This window comes from Lagenorhynchus albirostris, chromosome 5, assembly GCF_949774975.1.
Source record: "Lagenorhynchus albirostris chromosome 5, mLagAlb1.1, whole genome shotgun sequence".
In the NCBI taxonomy this organism is placed as follows: Eukaryota; Metazoa; Chordata; class Mammalia; order Artiodactyla; family Delphinidae; genus Lagenorhynchus; species Lagenorhynchus albirostris.
Genome location: NC_083099.1, coordinates 82,417,088 through 82,435,644, shown reverse-complemented (window position 1 = coordinate 82,435,644; position 18,557 = coordinate 82,417,088).

Sequence of the window (18,557 nt, the reverse complement as noted above, 5' to 3'; positions counted from 1 at the left end):
CACTAGACATTTTTATCGTGTCTACCCTGTTCCAGGCACTATATCAACCACACATGTGCTCCTATTTAATCCTCATGTCATGCTGTGGTTAAATGCCATTTAAGTAGGTATAATTATTCCCATTTTGCAGATGAGGAATCGAGAAGTTAAGCAGTTCCCCACAATTGCACAGCTAGTAAGTAGATTCAAGTCCAATTCTGTCTACCAAGTTAAAATCCTTCTCCCTTCCCCACTTAACAACCCATATTGTGTAATCTCAGTGTGAAGCTCTTTCACAGTTCTAAAGGGTTTGGATGAAGTTGAAGTGCAGAAATAATTCTTACTGACAAAAACAGAAAAGAATCCCTGGAAGGACTTTGGATGTTATTTCATGGAAAGGAACATCATTACAGTGTAGTTATCCTTGATGAAGAGGCCCAGATCTGAAATTAGATAAACCTTGCTCAATGCAAGCTCTTGACGAAGTCTTCAACTTTCAAACCCTTTGTTCCCACACCTGTAGAATGGAGATAATAATAATAGGGATAATTCCACACCTTCAGAAATGGGATAATGAAGAAAGCAAACATACAAGGAAGGTTCAGCACAGTGCCTGACATCTAGTAAGTATTCAATACATAAGAGTTTTTCCCTTGTTGCTACTCATGCTGCTACTGTTATTAATGTTACCATATCTAGGTTATCTGTGCCACTCCCAAACTTTTCTCCTCCCGTACGTGTATACCTTAAAAAGAAATTTAGAACTAGAGGGGCTAGTGACTTGCAGAGTCACTAGGATGACCTTGTATCACTAGGATACAAAGCTGGTCAATTACAAATTCCAGAAGAGTCCTAGACTTCCCGTTTCTGTCTACCTATGTCATCTCATCCAGTCTTGTGGCTTTAATATGCTGATGACTCCTAGATATGAACCTTCCTCCTAGACCCTTCCTTTGGAATCCAATCTCATCTATCCACTTTCTCATTTGATATCTCCACCTTGATGCCTGATAGGCATCTCAGACTTAACATGTCTAAAGTCGAGTTGCTAGTCTTCAAACCTTTTCTTACTCCTTCCCATCCAAGTTGATAGCAAATCTATCCTCTTGCCCCTAAGGTCAAACACTGTGCTATCTCCCCCGATTTCTCTCTCTCACACTCCACGTTCATTCTGCCATGAGATCCTGTTGGAACACCTTAAGAGACCTCCACACCCTGATTATTTCTCACCACCACATTGCCACCCTGGCTGGGGTCAGCATCTGCTCTGGTCTGTAATATTGCAATAGTCTCCTAACCCGGTTCCCTGCTTCTTTTGCGCCTTTACTGTATATTCTCCTCACAGCAACCAGAGTGATCATTTAAGCATTTAGGTCAGAGCTTGTCACTTTTCTGTTCAAGACTCCAATGGTCTCACTAAGAGAAAAAGCTCAATCTTTAACTGTTCTAGGGGCCTTTTCCATCCAGATTGCTGCTGTCTCTCTGGCTCTGTCGCCGCCTTACTCAGCCGGCAATGGCCACAGCAGCCTCCTCACTGATCGTCACACATGTCCCGCCTAAGTTCTTTTGAACCTGATATTTCACCTCCCAAGCATCTAGATGGCTTTTTCTTCAAGTCTTTTACTCAACTGTCAGGAAGGGGCCTAAAATATCTGCCAGTGTATCTGAAAATTTTCCCATACCTGATTATTTCTATATCCTTCCCTTCTGTATGTTTCTTTTTTCCTCATTACTACTAACATACTATATAGTTTATTCGGTGGTTGTTTTGTTTTCTGTCTTCCTTTTCTAAAATGTAAGCTCTTTAAGGGCTTGCTTTTTCTTTGCTTCTATCACTGCTTTTTCTTTTGCATTTACAACCGTGTGTGTTTCAACAATAAATGAGTGCGATAATTTTGACTCCAAGACTTCTTTATCACTCTCTTCAATTCTCTCCATATTTACTGTTGATACCATTATCTGTATATCTGCCCCCAAAAGAAGTTTGTTATATGTGCATGTACATACGCACATGTGTATATTAAATTTTAAGGTCTTCATGCCTGGGATTTATTTGTGTCCCATATGTACAGTGCTAAGAATAATTATTCTAAGTGCATATAAATGCTTAATAAAATGCTTATAATTGATGTTGATGCATCAACTACAAGCAAACTTCTTCATTATATGATGTATGTTCCCATTTGCTGTATGGAAAAATGAATAAGGTAAGAACTATGAACACATTTTTCCATTAGTCACTATGAATAAACCTTCACATTTGCCTTCATCTTTCTTGTATCTCCCCGTTTGTTCCACTTGCTTTTTTTGTTATGAAACGAGTATTTATAGCCAAGGCAGGGCTGAGTAGGATGCAGTGATTATGGCTGATTTTATCACAGCTGTGTTACTTAGCTGCAAGGTGAAGCACCATGGTAAAATGGATCATGAATCCCTGAAATTGACTATCTGTCACCTTGATAATCCTGATGGAAAGGCAGGTCAGATCAGGCCTGACAACTTCCCATGCAAACGACAGCACCAAAGTAATGTTCCTGACTCAATCTGTTTGGAAAAGTAACTGTTGAACAATAAGATGAAGAAAAGGAAGCCACAAGTGAGAAGACTGGGAGTACTGTATACAGCTTTACCCTAATACGTAGACTGTATGCAAATTATCTGAGTAGTGAAAGTGTAGACAACTCAGGTATTTAAGACACATATGCTACAAATGCCTCAGATATTATTGATTAAATCCTACATTTACAATTCTTGCCCTTAACTCAGAATTTCTATAAAATTTTTGAGTTGAATATATTTTTGATGTTTCTAGCTTAACATCCCCCGACACATAAAGCAGGAGTCCAATAAATATTTGTTAAATAAATGCATGGCTGAAGAAATCAATGGATAGATATTTAATAGTCATCTAGCCATTGCTTTGCCTTTATAGTGATAAGGAGCTCATCACCTCATAAGAAAACCCATTTCATTACTGAAGAGTGTTTTAATTTTTAGCATTTTTTTCTAATAATAAACCCAAATCTTCTTTATTGTAAATTCTGTTAGAAATCATCATGGCTAGGAATCAATAGTTTTGTTTTGATTATCTCTTCTGTATGCCAGCTTACTGAATTTCTTACTTTGGCATTGTCTGGTAGATTTTAAATTATTTCTGCACTTCATGGGATGTATCCTTTAGACGTGTGGGAGAAATGTCACTCCGGTAACTCAGGGTCTTATACCTCTTAACTGGAATAGGCCCGAGTGAGGGAGGGCCTCTAATATCTAATATTAGATACTGTGTATGTTCTTTCTTCAGTTCTGTGGTACTACCTTCTTCCTCCCTCTTCAGCTGAGATTTGCGAGATGTACTACATTTCTACTTAAATATTTTCCGGGAATTCGTTTCAGCATTGAGTGGCAGGTATGCATTTCAACTCTGAACAGTCTATCTCAAAGAGCCCTAATCATTGCATATATATTTCTGAGTTTTTCTGCCGTTCTTTTGGAAAATTGGGGGGAGATTAATCCTTATAATCCAAGCTTTGTTTGTTCTTATCTGCTGCTCTAAGTTCAAGACACCCCTCTGACGGGAACGCATGTGCTTTTTGAACCAATAAAAATGCTGTAGGGCTCAATCTCATCACATTTGTGAAGTACTGCAAGTTTGGCTCCATTTCTTCACAGGGAAAAATACAGAACTCCATTATGTGACCGGACTGCCAATTACTTAGAGTGTAATCTATTCAAATAATGATGAAACAATAAGCCCCATTAGCCCAAATGTACATTTTATTCCTTTCTTCTTCTTCATGAGAAGATGGTTTGGTTGTGTTCTCTATCTATTGCATGTGTGTGTGTGCACACGCGTGTGTGTCTGTGTGTGCGTGTGTAAGATTAGCTCTTTGCTATTCATCTGTTCCTTTCTAATGAAACCTCTGCATCGCTAACAAAGCAGAAAATAAAAAAAAGATAAATAGCACTCCCCAGAAACAATTTGTTTCTTTTTATATGTGTTCTTGTTAAACACCATCTGAGGGACATTTTGCAGAGCAAGGAAGGGGAAAAAGCTGCTAACACAATTAGCTGAGTCAAAAAGAAATAATAATTAGAGTCACAATGCAGTCAAATAGATATTTGACACACACACTGAGGGTCAGTAAGGAAATGGAGCACTGTAGTTAGGGACAGTGCAGGAAAGATGGTATATGAGAGCACACATACGTGCTGATTGCCCGAAAAAAATCTTTGTACTGATTTCATTAAAGGTCATAGAGGAGTTGTCACTCCTGACCCTCACAGCCAACCACCTGGGGTCAAACCAACCCTGCATAACACTCAGTAGAAAGCAATAATTGTTCTTAAAATATTACTGAAACATATTTTTACTGAACAACTACTACATGCAAGCAAATGCACTGAAATGCTAATGACAGCATGTTAGGACGGCGATGTACTGGAAAAAAATGAATCTGATAAAGTAGCCATGATAGGTATGATAACGAACATTCCACAGCTCAAACATGAATTGAGAACTGATGGCAATTCACCATGTTTGGCTGAACACAATTCATAAAGTCTCTTGAAAACAACTGAAGCAAAACAGCTTAAACACTGCAGGAGGGTGAAGGGACAATACGGATACGCACTCATTATGTCATGTTTCCCTTTAGTCACATTCCCAAAATGGAATCTTTTAATGGCTGGGAGTAAGAGACTAACATTCTATTAAGTCTGAGATGCTGTATTATGGAACCATTTTTAAAAATTGAAGTGAACTAGACACTTCTACCCATGTTTGGAGCCATGACTGAGTTATAATCTCTTAAATCACAGGGTGGAGACCAGTGGTAATGAAAACATGTCACTCCACCTAGGGGTGGGGGGTTTCTCCTTAGCATGAACTTGGCACTGGAGGATGTCTGTAGTTTTACCAGGATTCGGGAAAGAGCATTCTTTATCTCGTTTCTATTTTACTATGAAGTTCTGTAATTGGAATCCATCCAATTAAGGTTGCGGTCTCATTCACAGAAGGCACGATATCTTTTTCTCTACAGCTTCCACAGTGCCTGACAACCAACGTGGCACTCAAGAGATATAGTTTAACTGAATTCATTTGAGTGAAAATACGTACGATTCTCACAGCTCTAAACTACACCATTTTCCATAATTTTTTAAAAAAGCATATTTCATAGAAATCTGTGAAGTGAGTATTATAGTCTCCGCTAAGGCTAAGTAAACTGAACATAGGGGCAATGGTTTTTAAAAGCATCCAGACAATAGAAGAACCAAACATGTATTCTAGTATTAAATTCTCAACAGGCATCACCAAGCATGATATTCTTGAGCATTTTATTCCTGGAACACTCTCACCCCAAACCTTCTTCCACATCCCTTCTTCCAGGACCTACCTGCCACTTCTATGAGAGAAGCCACTGGGTAAGCTGATCAATGCAATAAGTAGATTGATGCTAAAGTCCCGCCCTAAAGCTCTATAGCACATGCAATAAGTGGCTTGCTGAACATCTTCCTGTACGTCATCCTGGCAGATAAAAGCTGGGGGAGAACAAAAGCTATATTCCCTGGGCTCCTTTGCAGCTATCGCTTATTACTTGTATCACCAATCACATGAACACTTGTGAGACTTTGATTGGGAGCTGGGAAACTTTGAAGGGGTAAGGCCTAGGGTGTCCATATTTTTGGTAAGGATCCTGGCACAGAAAGCATGGTTTTAGAGCCAATAATTTTAGTGGCAGCTTCCTGATCTCATTACTTCCTGATCAAAGCAGGCAGGGTGTGGTTTTAGTGCTGGCTGCTGTGTTAACAGCTTTCTAATTGGGTGGGTGGCTTTCTGGTTCAGCAGCTTTCTAGATTCTAGATTACTGCAAAGATAGCAGTTCACTTGGTGACCCAGTTCTAGGGTGTGATTTTAGAAGCCATTCTCTGGCATTCAGACTGAAATTTGTTTCTTCAAGGTTCTCAATGATTCTGAACTATATCTATCTTCTAATAATTTCTTTTACCCTTAAAAAAGGTAGGCTGGATTATACTTTATGTAAATAAGAATACTGATCACAACATATAGTCCATTTTTCTCTATCTGCCTAGGTGAGGGGGGCACTCTGTCTTCTCAAGTATGTCTTTGGAAATCTATTTAAATAAGATGATATTTCCTGCGGTATTCTGTCCTGACTCCAAGTCTCTTCTTTGATAACCACTTTGCTTTTTTAAAGAATTACAATGGACTCTTCATTTGATATCGCCTCAACATGGGGGCATACAAACCAAGATTATCGTGATTGCTGTGATCTCTATTTTTGGAATTTCAGAAATCTACAGCTGATTCAGAGGAGCTACCTTGCCCTCTGCTTAAATTCATTATTGGGAAAATAATATTGCACACAGAGTAGTAATTATTCACGGAAGTTGATCTTCTAAAATGACTGATAGTAAATTCAAACAAGAATATTATGGATTATTCACTCATCCAAAGGGATTTCTGATAATCTTTTAAAAATTTCCCTAAGATAGAGAATCTAGCACCCGCATCTCAGGCTCTAGGGAATCAATGTCTTCAGCACATTCAAGGGATATTCTCAATAATGTTATCTTCTGTTCAAGTTCATTTAATGCTTGTTGAACTCCCTGCTTCACTTTTTCTTCAGGGTTATGCTCCTATATAGTTTCGTGCATTCAATTTGCCCATATTAGCTTAGCATAGCATTTGTGGAAAGGGCTTGGAAAAGATCACCATCCTGAGATTTCTACCCTTTTCAACCAGATATTCACTGACTTTTGAAATGGTTTCCTCTTTTTTCGTGTACCAGTGGAGTACTGACATTTTTGATTCTGGCCATCAATAATTGGCACAAGAACAAATCCAGTGCCTGATGCCACTGCCATTTGGGGCTTAAGGAAGCTTAGAATGTTAAAAAAAAAAAAAAAAAAAACTCAACAATCTCCTTCTCCAGAAGGAAAGGAATATTTTTTTCTCTTTTTTTTATAATTATACTTCCTATGTAGTTTCGTTCCACTTCTACACACCATTCTAACATGCCTGTACCTGTTCTCTACTAACACTTATTATCAGTAAGGATGAGCATAGAAGATGAGAGGTGTTCTTATTCTACTTCATAGAAATACCATTTTCAACAATAATTGGAACCTTTGATATCTACGTCTCTTGCTGATGTCCTGCTTTACTAGAAGTTATTTGGGCTAGATAAGCTTGGCAGGGTTATTTCATTGACTATAAAACAGATAACTTCTGGAATTCACAGCAATGACAAAAACTTAATATATATAATTACTCATTAAATATTATGTGAATAACAAAGTGTTGAGTTTCATAATTGCAGAAGCAAAGTCATGGTAAATATTTCGTGGTCTAACCAGATGAAGCTATGGTCCATATATAGAAAATAAGTTTTGTTCATCTCTATAAAGGGATAGATTTTATTTATTGCTAATTGTACTTTCTGAGAAATACTCCAATGCCTCACCCCTTGAAAGCAGCTTATGGAATACGTGAAAGAGACAAACATCTTTCATCCTAGCTGTCTTAAAATCTCTTGTTATCTGCATGAGATTCTTGAAGTAGATTTGTCTCCCATAAAATCTTAGGCTGTGAATATCTATTAGATTCAATTCATTTTAATGAACAGTGTGGGTCATTTTTGTCAAGTTTGTTGCATTAGTTAAGGTGAAGGCTAAGTTTCTGTAAATATATCAATCAATCAATCAATCGATCGATCGATCAATCAAAAGCTTAAACAGTGGCTTAAAGAAAACAAAGGTTTCTCAGGTGCTCACAGAACAGTCCTTAGTTCACTAGCCCAGGTGGGCAGCTTTGCTTCTTGCAATCATTCAAAGATTTAAGTTCCTTTCATTTTGTTGCTTTGTTCTTGTTTACCTACCTCCGCATTTTCACTTGTGAGAAGAGAAGAGAAAGAACATGGAGGAACACATGGCCAAAATCTCATGGCCCAGACTAAGAGATGACACTTATCACTCCCTCTCGTGTTTCACTGGCAAGGACTTAATTGCTGAAAGGAAGGATGGGAAATACTAGGCTCCAAAAGAGCCACTGTGTCCACAGCTACAGCTCCATCACCAGGGAGGAAGGGGCACATGGGTTTTAGTGAACTAGCAGTCTCTGCTACATTTGCCAACCTTGTCAATCAGTCAACTGAGTTCAAATGGTTCACCTCAATTAAGGGGAAGAGATTTTTTCCTAACTATACATGAGTCAATGTGGATTTGATCCCTCACTTTCTCCCCACACATGTGCCCTACTGAGGGATATTTAAAGACATCCCGTTCATTCTTCTTACTGACTTGTTAAAAATCTGATAGTCCTTATTTTACTGATTAAGCTTGGAATATAATGTTTAGGGATAAAGTTAGGCTACTAATCATGTTTCTACCAACTCCCTACAACATTTATTGGCTCCAGAGAGGGGAAGCCTTGAAGTGAAAATGGGTATCTTTTGGTGTCAACACATCAAAAATCTGCCTGGCCTATGTCATGCTCAACACTGATCTTTTAGCTCCTCAAACCACTTTATAAAGGTTATGAAGGGTGTGCTTTATGAATCTCTTATAACAGCACTGCAAAATTTTTAATAACAAAGCAACCATCACAATGCTGTTAAAAATAATTAATAATTCACTGGGTCCCTATTTAACTCACCATGGCTGCCGAACATCACATAAAGAGATCAGGCTTCGGAGGTGAACCAAGGCATTAATAAGTGTTGCAGGATCACAAAGGTGATTTCCCATTAGCCACATGGTAAATGTTCTGTAAATAGCAGCAGGAATGCTGCAACTCAATGCTGCCTATGCGTCAAGTCGTTTATGTTAAATGAAGTTATTATTTTGGCTAAATAAATTCCAAACCATTATTATAAACACATTAATTAAGGTAATGGTGTCATGAAACGGGTTTACTGTTAGCTTCACACACATACAGATGGAAGCTGGGACAACTCGGCTCTAATGAAGTCCTCAAAATGACACTCTGAACATTAAAGGGCACTGCACCTGAGATGAAAACGTATTTTCTGTTTGGCCAATGGCACTATTTAGACCCAGAATTAGTAAACTTTTGCCAAGATAATTTAACACAACGATTAAGAGAGGACAGGCTTTAAAATGAGAATGGTTTCTTTTTGACTAGAGGTTCTGTTGCTTATATCTGGATGACCCTGAGCAGCCGTACTTAGCTAGACCTTAGCACAACATACGCAAAATGAAGGTATTAACTGCTGTTGTCTTTTTCCCCCCTTCTTAAAAATTGAAGTATATTTGACATACGCTATTATATTAGCTTCAGGTATATAACATAGTGATTCAAAATTTATATACATTACGAATTGACAATCATGTTAAGCTTAGTAACCATCTGTCAACATACAAAGTTACAATATTATTGACTATCTTCCCTACGCTGTACATTACATCCCTATGACTTGTTTATTTTATAACTGGAAGTTTGTCCCTCTTAATCCCCTTCACCTCTTTTGCTCAACACCCCACACCCCTCTGGCGACCATCAGTTTGTTCCCGTCCTCTGTGAGCCTGTTTTGTTTGTTCATTTGTTTTGTTGTTATTTCTTTATATGATTGTTGCAAGAATTAAATTAGAACTTCTATGTCAAGCACTTTGCACAGTGTCAGGAATAGTAAAGGGGTCAATAAACGTTAACATATCATTGCTATTATTTTCCTCAAAATATTTATGTTGCCTGCCCACTCATATTGTTAAACATTGGACCTTATGTTTGAAACAGAGAAAGGATTGGATTACATTGTATATAACTGACAAGGAGAATACGTATTTTTTTCCAATAGGAAAAACTCACATTCTAACCATTGGATACTGGAATGCGGTCTTTGAGGAGGGAGATCAAAATAGAGGGCGTAACGGATGACACATGGGCAAGAATATGGGCTTGAGGAACTAAATTGCTGATCCTACAAACTATCAGAGGAGAGAACCTAGAGGATGGTGAGTAGTCCTTCACTTCAAAGTGAGAGCTGAGGAAATGAGCTTTAAACTGCAACTGAATGATACATATGGAGAATTTTTTATACCCATCAATAGGTATAATTGGAAGAGGGAAGACAGTTTGGATCATACCTGTTTAGCATGTTTGAAGAAACGATCATTATGAAATGCCTTCGAGAACTGACCTCACTGAAAACTTAAATGAATAAATAAAAGTCATTGAGACTGTTAAAAAATATATATATATTGCCCCTGGGTTTGCTATAAAAGGATCTCAGGGGTTATTACCATCTTATCAAATATTCCATTAAGACTAACAGCCCTAAAAGAGAACTGTCATTTGCCAAAATTTCCTCTGAGCCCTAGGAATCCTTTTTGTCAGTGTGTCATGCGTGGACCAGGATTCAATACAGAGAAGAATGAAGTCAGAACCTGGTTAATATATAATTAGCAATAAAAGAAGTTGGGGCATTTGAATAATACATCACATGGTCACATGAGAAGAATCCTAAGAAAATGGAGAGAACACGGGCTAGAGATAAATCATGTGTAAGTGGTAAGAAGGGAAATTGGATGGTAAGTAGAAAAGAGATGACAGCAAGTAGTAATAATGTCTTCTATTTGTATCTACTCTTTCTTAAAAGTAGTCCCGTGTTAATACTCACAGTATCTGTGAGAGAAGCCAGGAACAAGTATCCAAATCCTTATTTTAGAAAGAAAAAAATTAGGATGATAAGGTGACTTGCACAGGGTTTCTCTAATGAGTCAGGGGCTCAGCTGGGACTTTCTCTCAATCCTGTGCTATAGCCATTAAGACGCACTGGGTAGTCATGGGGGAAACACAAATACACTCCCCACATGCAAACATACCCATGTTCTTTCTTATCCTCTAATACTGAGATGATAGCAAAATTTAGAGGTTCCTGTTTACTTTATCTCTTTGTATACTGGAGGTCCTACTGCCTCCACAAAATGGAGTAAGTACTGCTCTAAATCTGTGTTTGTATGATCTGAGATAGAAGCAGCCATATAATCTGAGGCTTCTTAGAAATGTAGAATTTTAGATCTCACCCTAGACCTACTGAATCAGAATCAGCATTGTAGCAAGGTTCCCAGGTGTTTTCTATGCTTTAAATCACTCACAGCCAGTCTTCCTTTGTGTGTACTCTTCAAAGTGCCTCAACTCATGTTTCCCCATTTTACTTTCATGTACATGGACACCAGGCAGGGGAGTAAGGATACATATTTTGATTTTTTCTTTTTCTGAGATGCAGAAGCCTATGTCAACAAGAGCCACTCAGTCTAGCATAGCAGAACTCCATGAGAGTCTTCCTACCAATGCTTAGAAAAGTCCAGCCCACCATTTCTCCTCCTCTACTGCATTCATATATCTGAGGTTCCCCTAGCAGCAGAGGCCTTGAAAGGCAGGGTTGAGAGTGAGGGCACATTGGAATTGCTTCCCTACCCCCACCCCCTGCAAGGAGAGTGAACTTTGCAAGTATTCATCTTTTAACAAGGAGGGCAAATGCGATTGCCCAGGTAACAGGTGAGACACCCTAAAAGATACACTTATGGAGTAGATTGAGGAGTGGTCTGGCCTGAGCACTGTGCACTTCCCTCAGTGAAGAGGCTGAGCACAAGGCTGTTTTCTCTCAAAAGCCTGGAAAAGATGAGTGGTGTGGATAATATGAATACATAAGAGCAGACCAGAGTGGAAATTCTAATGATGCAAACATAAGTTAGATAAATTTGGTTCTTGAGTGATTCTGCTTTCAAGGGTTTAATACCAAATTTGAAACAAGAACGTAAGATTTCATACAAAGAAAGCACACTAGATATGAAGAAAACCACAAATAAAGTGCAATAGAAGTTCAAATATGGCTCATGTTTGAATGAACCCCTTATAAATCTTTCCATAAATTCTCCTATGTGTCTATCTAGCCCATTCTAGTCCGTCATCCCAGACTGAGAAAGTAGTGTTCTCTGAGCTTGAGAACAAAGAGATTAAGGAGACAGCCCTCATTTGTAATTAAGTTCCTTAATAAAAAAAAATGTATGGAACAACTGCTATGATTGGGCTTCTGCTTCCATAAATGGATGGGGGAGGGAAAAAATCCGTCCTAAAATTAGATAATAACAGTTATATAGTAGTGTACTTAAAGGTACAGTGATAGCGTGCACGCAATACAATGTCTTACTATTGATGGGAAAAAAAGAGGGATCAACGAGAGAGAGGAATTATTTAGAGAAGTGTTCTTTGTGATTACTGTCAAGTCTATCTGAACTCTTACTTTCTATGAGAGGCAGAATAATGGCCTCCCAAAGATGTCCAGGACCTAAATACTAGAACCTAGGCATATGCTACTTTACACGGCAAAGGGACTTTGCATGTGATTAAGTTAAAGATGTTGAGCTGGGGAGATTTTTCTGGATGACTTGGATGTGCCTAACGTAATCATAGGGGTCTTAGCCACGGAAGAGAGAGAGACACACAGAAGAGAGAAAGAGAAAGACACTACAGAAAGATATTTGAACAGGAGGTCAGAGTGACATCACATGAAGAGGCTTCAGCCCGCTACTGATGGCTTTAAAGATGAAGGAATGAGGCCATAAACCAGGGAAGGCAAAGACATGGACTCTCCCTTATAGCTTCCAGGAAAGAATACAGCCCTGCCAGCATCCTGATTTTAGCCTGGCGAGACCTGAGTCAGATGTCAGACAGACTATATGATCATAAATTTGTGTTGTTTTAAGCCCCTATGTCAGTGACAACTTGTTACAGCAGTAATAGGAAACTAATACATTTGCTTGGTCTATGGTACCAACAAAGAGAGGGCTCTTTCATCACTTCCTAAGACCTAGGTGTCTATGTTTCAGTAAAAAAATAAAAAATAAAAATAAAAAAAGGAGGAGGAAGGGGATTGCAAGTTTACCGATAGATATTGTTCCTGTTTTAACCAAGTGGCATCAAGGACTGTTAAAAACACACACAAAAAGGACATTTATTTAAAAGAATTCACAGTTAGAAATTTATATCTTTTTGGTCTATGTCCAGAACACACACAAGTCATCAAAACAATGGTGTCAATATTTGAATAAATGTGAGGATAGGATACAATTTTTGAATATACTAGATGACATAAATTACCCTACTGCTGTAAAATGACTTTCTAGTCACATGGGAGTCACAGCTACTCAAGATGATACCCTGTTTTCTGCTCTGGGAGGCCATGGTCAACCAGTGTATACCATGTCAGATAAAAGCTGGTTTGGATTTATTTGAAATGTAAGATTGTTTTAGAGAGTGGTTAGTCCTTGGGTACACCTGAGAAATCCGTACCGCTCAGCAACTGGGACTAGTGGGGAAAGATGTACCCAACTCATTGCAGTAGTCCAGAGAGGACTTACAAGCAGGAGCTAATTTGGGGCCAGAGGAAACCTCACAAGGAAATACCAAAGTGAAGCAAGTTTCTTAAGCTAATTCTGGTCTGAACTATACTCATCCAAACAGGAATTTTGGATGAAGCCCAGGCAGCAAGAATGACGAATTCAAGACACAGAATTTTATGCCAAATCTATTTCTCTTAGTTAATTACGCACCAAGCACTGTCTTCAAACTACAAGCTCCCACAAAGAAATCAGTAACATTTCTATAAACAGACGGACCCGTCGAATTATATACCACAACACAAATATTCTGACCCTATTTCAGGCAATTTTTTGATAGGAAAGTAAATTGCCTTTCAGCAAAACCCTAACGATACCTGATCCCAGGATATTTTGTGTAAAGATTCTAGGAAAATCAGGAGTTGTGCTATGACAAAGCTAAACTGTTTGATTGGCGATCCTATCAATGATGTCCAAGACAGTGTTACTTAAAGAAAGAAACACTGCAAGGAAAGAACAGATTAGAGATGAGAGATTCCATACAATCTAGAAATGTATAATACATATAATGTATAATGTAAAATGTATACTGTATAATCATACAACCTAGAAATGTATAATGCATAATGTCATATGCACAGCCTTCAGATTTTTTATTTGAATAATCTTCGGTCTTACAGCATATTTCCTAGTAACTGGTACATACACAGCAAATTTTTGGATTGGTGATAAAAAAGCCAACATTTCTCCAGTGATGAATTAAAAAAACATTTAATTTCTTTACACCAGAAAAGCTCAATAACAGAAGTGATTCAAATGAGAGAATATCTCTTTCATCCAGAATGCCTGTAGCCCTCCACAGAGTAAATATCATGTCCCTGAACAACATTCTTGGAAGTCGGAATTCAGAATGTATTGATTAATTTTATGGTAGGAAAGTAATTTCTGTCATTTTTAAAAATTTTTTTAAAATTTTTTTGCGGTACGCGGGCCTCTCACTGTTGTGGCCTCTCCTGTTGCGGAGCACAGGCTCCGGATGCGCAGGCTCAGCGTTCCTGGCTCACGGGCCTAGCCGCTCCGTGGCATGTGGGATCTTCCCAGACCGGGGCACGAACAGGCTGCAGGCGGACTCTCAACCACTGCGCCACCAGGGAAGCCCTCTGTCTTTTTTTTTTTTTTAATGAATTTCCATTGCTGGAGTCAACAGCAGTTTATAAACTGGGCTAAAAAAGTCTTATAGAGACTGGCCTTGACCAAGAGAAGGACAGAGAAAGTCTTCATTGAAAAGGCAGAGGCTGCTTCTCCTTGAATATCTTTTTAAATAACTTTGATAATTTTTTTCATTCATTTTTCTCCCTTTTCTTGAAATAATTTGTAGTAAATGGTACAGATGAAAAACATGTTTAAACTCTAAAGAAATATAGACAATTTTGTCAAGAATACTTTTGTAATATTGGAAGAATATAACTTCAAGGATGTGTTTGGAATCAAATTACACTGGTCTCATTGGGAAGTAAATGGTGTTTGTGTGTATGTGCATGTATGTATCAATACTTTGACGTCTGTTCCTATTGCCCTCCAAAGATTTGTTAATTGCTCTGATATGCTAGGTAATTCTGCCTAGTTTACATCTTAGTTTCTTTTGTATCATCTTTAGCATCAATACTAAATAATTACGGAGTGAATATTGTATACATTGCATGATTCCTGTGCTAATCTGGTCAGAAGGCCCAGTTCTAGAGAGTGGATTTTATAATGGAGAAAATGTTATCCTTTCTCAGTTTCATGGTCCATTCCGTTTTGCAACTTATCCCTGAGAAGAACACCAAAAGGCATGTGTGAGCAGGTCTACTAAGCCCTTGATTTCAAAATAGACCAAGCTACAAATACACTTAGCTTCTTGTAAAAAGTTACAGCTCTGGATAATGGATGTGATTTTTGTTGTTGTTGTTTTAACATAGGTAGTGTGACATATGATGATATTATTTTGAAATCAGTCAGAACTGGATTTCAATTATAAGTTCACCATGTACTACTAGCTAACTGACCTCAGGCTAGACCATAAATTTCTCAGGTACAAAATGGTTCTGTTAATACCTCTCTCATCTGTGTATTGGTGGAATTAAAGGAGAGAACACAAGTAGACTGAGAATCACAGTGCCTGAAATTTGGTTGATATTTAATAATATTTTCTACTCCTTCTCCATACCTTCCTTTAGGAAGTATTGTGTCACTGACTAATTATTTCTATAACTTTTCTTCTTCCTAAGTAGGACTAATTTTTATTTGCATTAAAAACACATTAATATATTAAAAATAATTTTTAATTTTAGTATGATGAGATTTAATAAACAAATACATAGTTCACTGCATGATTTTAATCTGTCTTATATTTCCAAACTAAAGAGTAATAATTATCTTCATTTATGCTCAAGAATATTTCTTATTTTCCTTGATCATTTTTATTGGTTCACAGACAATTCTCTCTGGTTTATACTCCTTTGCTAAATCATATATTTCTTGAAAGGTAGAAACATGAACTACATGAGACATTTAAGGTATAAACTCCATATTTAATGGAAGTTAAGGAGAACTTTGTTTTTCCTGAAATTTCTACTACTTAGTTAACCAATTATATCTTCAGGAAAATATTCTTTTAGGTACTTTCCAGTTTTCTGCCTCAATCCTTACTATTGAAATTTACCACAATAAACAAATGGGACCTAATTAAACTTAAAAGCTTTTGCACAGCAAAGGAAACCATAAATAAGATGAAAAGACAGCCATCAAAATGGGAGAAAATATCTGCAAAGGAAGCAACTGACAAAGGATTAATCTCCAAAATATACAAACAGCTCATGCAGCTCAATATCAAAAAAGCAAGCCAATCAAAAAATGGGCAAAAGACCTAAATAGACATTTCTCCAGCGAAGATATACAGATGGCCAAGAGGCACATGAAGACATGCTCAACATCACTAATTATTAGAGAAATGCAAATCAAAACTACAATGAGGTATCCCTTCACACCAGTCAGAATGGCCATCATCAAAAAATCTATAAACAAAAAATTCTGGAGAGGGTGCAGAGAAAAGGGAACCCTCTTGCACTGTTGGTGGGAATGTAAATTGATACAGCCACTATGGAGAACAGTATGGAATTTCCTTAAAAAACTAAAAATAGAACTACCGTATGACCCAGCAATCCCACTACTGGGCATATACCCTGAGAAAAACATAATTCAAAAAGACACATATACCCCAATGTTCATTGTAGCACTATTTACAATAGTCAGGACATGGAAACAACCTAAATGTCTATCAACAGATGAATAGATAAAGAAGATGTGGTACATATATACAATGGAATATTACTCATCCATAAAAAGGAACAAAATTGGGTCATTTGTAGAGGTGTGGATGGACCTAGAGTCTGTCATACAGAGTGAAGTAAGTCAGAAAGAGAAAAACAAATACTGTATATTAACGCATATATGTGGAATCTAGAAAAATGGTACAGATGAACATATTTGCAGGGCAGGAATAAAGACGCAGACGTAGAGAACGGACATGTGGACACATGGTGGGGGGAAGGGGAGGGTGGGATGAATTGGGAGATTAGGATTGACATATATACACTACCATGTGTAAAACAGATAGCTAGTGGGAACCTACTGTATAGCACAGGGAACTCAGCTTGGTGCTCTGGGATGACCTAGATGGGTGGGATGGAGCGTGTGGGAGGGAGGTCCAAGAGGGAGGGGATACATGTATACATATAGCTGCTTCACTTCGTTGTACAGCAGAAACTAACACAACATTGTAAAGCAACTATACTCCAAAAAAAAAAATTAATTAAAAAAAAAAAGAAATTTACCACGATCAAAAAACATGAACTTTGCTCTTTCTTCTTAGCCTCTAATTCTTTACTGCTTAGTCTAAACCATGCTTACCTGTTGCTGGTTTTTCCCTTTTCACTGTGCATTGTGGAATTCTTGATCTATTGGGAAAAAATGACTTTATCCTCAATTTTTCCTGAAACAGTCCTTCTATAGGTCCTCTAGGTTTGGCATGAATGAAATTTAGCATCAGGGTTGTTCTGTCCTAGCCTAAGAAGGATCCATAAGCTGACAAAAGCACACAGAAAACAGTTGACAGTGATGGAGAAGAAGTGAGAGATGGTAAATCTGGCGGTGGTGGTAATAGTACAGGTGGAGAGTGGGGACTGCTGGGGGACTGAGTTGGGACTCAAATGTTGATAGTTCAATTATTGAGGGAGAAAGCAAGCCAAAGCCCAGGCGTAAAGTTGTAATGGAAGAGGGGAAATGGCACAATAACTCTCTGAACTAGGGTATTTCCACTTTGTAGATGAAGAAGACGGAGAGCAGAAAAACTGAGGAACACATCTAATGTGATACAAGGAGCCGAGCTGGGATGTGAACGAAAAGAGTACTAGGCATTGCAGAAAAAATCAACAGTCTCTAGAGAATCTCATGAACCAGGCATTTCCTACCTTAGTTGACTTTAATTCTGATACTGGAGGCATAAATAGTAGTCTTCCATTCCTGCATACCTTAGAGATATTTTGCTATTCTAAGACTAGCTCTTAGACAATCTGAATGGCGATGCTCCAGGATCATCTATTTAATAAAACCCTCTTCAGTAGCATCTGTTCCTTTTCCCTCAAACTCACAGGATTAGAAGGACATGGTGGTCAGGATGCTTATCACTTGCTATTTACCACCATATCATTGGCTCGACCACTACTACTATCTTTCCCTCTTCTGAAATTAACCACATTCACTTGTACTAACATGTGGCCGTGAAAATGAGCTGTTTTGATTTTCTGCCGCAGAAAGCAGAGTTGACCAACAGTCCTAGCTGCTACCCTCTGGAAATACCATGTTTACACCAAGGCCACCCTTTCCCTGGGCTGTTCTCAGCCAAAGACTGAACATGGTGATGATATTAATTCATGTCCATTTCTGAAGGATTTGGGACTCCTCAGATGGGTGACTTTGTACTAAAGACGATCTATCAGTCTGTACAAAACATTTGAGAACTGTACTACAGTCTGAGACTCTTCACAGATGTCAGACTTACATTGTGGTTTAAAGGCTCTTCCTGTCTGTTCAGGTCCTTTCTCTTTTTCCTTCAAAGGTGTTTCCACAAAATATCTCCTACACATCTAAACCTATTT